We start from the raw sequence: 2,137 nt of genomic DNA, 5'->3' as shown, positions 1-2,137 counted from the left end.
ATCTGGTAACCTATCTCAATGCATTTTGGGTGTTTTTAACATGTTCTTGTGGCATTTTTCTCACCATTAAAGATATAAAAGACAAAAACGTATTTATTTTTTTAATTGTTGTGAATCAGAAGCAGACAAATAAATATGCTTGGAGAAAGCTGTGACATAGAAACTACAATTGTCCGGTCACAGTCTCCCTGCTCTGCTCCGTTCTGATCATCCACTTCCAGATAAATAGATCCATGTTCGTCTTTGTTTCCCTCGTCTGAGCCGGTATCTGGATCAAAACGGCTGGATTAAATCAATATTGCTCGCCTTTTTTGTTACCCCGCTAATGTTCGATTGGGGTTGTGAGAAGCTGTAAAGTAGTGGCAGAGGGTGTAAACAGATGACTGGAGGGATGTGGGGGCAGGCTCACTCCACACCAACAGTCCTGCTCAAAACTAAGAGGCAAACTTCTAATGAAATCCTGTCGCTCTGCAGAAACTATGTCCCAGGAAATGACAGTTTGTTTTTTTTATTTGGACTAAAAACAGCGTAATCACAGTTAAAAACGATTAGGATCACTTTGAAAATGGATCAAAAGATGATTGTAGTTTGACTTTAACATGATACTGCTTTGATTTGTTTTAGATTCTGATTAGTTTTAAAGACGTGGACTTATTTGTGACATGTAATGACATGTAGGGTGTTAGTGCTTGGGGTTATTAGGATTGTCTGATATATTCTGGCACATTGAATCTATATGTAGCATAGCTAAAAAGTTATGGCCACCAGATGGTGCTATTGCCTCATGATTTTGACTGCAGTGGCACTTTTTGACCTGAAGGGGATACCGTACCCCGGGGGCAAAGTCCGTTCTGAGCGCCATTTTGATTTTAGAACGTTTGTTATTGCTTTGAAAAGATCACTGTGTGCCTCTGGAAAGGAAAATAAATGCCCGCCTCGTTCTACCTGGTCCTCGTCTCGACTGCAATCCCTGATCCAACCATTGTTTCTGATGCTTTGGCTCTCCGGTTGGCACTTCCTGTTATCACAACATCATAAACACAACGCAGAGTCTCGGAGGTTCCCGGAGAGGTGTCAGTAAAAGAGGGTTACATATATGATCATCAATACTTCATCTTTTTCGTCATATCTTGAGATAATTTCTAACTTGTATAATTTTGACAAAATATATTTTTATGGGGAGTAAAATATTGAAAGTTATTTAAGGTTTAAATTGATTTATTCTGGAATAATATTCCTGCATTTTTATTATTCATAATTATGTTAAAAAATTATGGTTTTAACGTTTTAAAAATTGGCATTCTGCTAGCTTTTTGGACTATTTTGGCATTTATTATCATTTATTTAAGATTTGTGAGCGGTTTTTGGAGTTTCGCTAACATTTCAGCTACATGCTAGGTGTTTTAATTTAGGCTTTTCTTTTTAAGTTTTTGAGGCTGTTTTGGAGTTTAGCTAATAGCTACATGCAGCTGTTTTGGCTAATTTGGGCTTTTTTTTAGTCTTTTAGGAAAATTAAAGTTTAGATATTTTTTCAGCTACATGCTAACTGTAAGTAAATTTTTTTAGGCTAATTTGGCATTTAGCTAATATTTTAGCTGGCTAACTGCTTCAGCGTTTTCAGCTATTAACTTCCGCATTTTTAGCTATCAGCTTCAGTGTTTTTAGCTATCAATTTCAGCATCTTCAACTATCAGCACTAGCATCTTCAGTGGCCAAATTCAGCTTACAGCATTCAAACTAACATTATTGTAGGTAATACTATATATACTATATATCTAGTTCATAACTATGTAAAAAAAATTATGGTTTTAAAGTTCTAAAAATGTAGTTTTTGAGTGTTCAATAAATGTTTATCTTGTTCGGCCCGCGATATAAGATGTGTTTTGGATTTTGGCCCCTTGTACGATTGAGTTTGACACTCCTGATTTATCAGAATAGAGCTGTGAAAGAAAAAGCCTGGTGGAAGATTTGTGAGATTCACACCGCTTTGACATTTCACACCAAACCTTTTCCAACTGTATATATGGCGTATCGGGTAGTGACTGTCCAGTGTGAACGCTGTATGCTAAACTTGCGTTTACGAATGCGTGTCACATGCCCGGTGTGAATCCGATTTGCAGCCTCAGCTCAGAACAGG

This window comes from Oryzias melastigma, linkage group LG8 (genome assembly GCF_002922805.2).
Source record: "Oryzias melastigma strain HK-1 linkage group LG8, ASM292280v2, whole genome shotgun sequence".
NCBI lineage: Eukaryota > Metazoa > Chordata > Actinopteri > Beloniformes > Adrianichthyidae > Oryzias > Oryzias melastigma.
Note: the sequence above shows the minus strand (reverse complement) of the source record.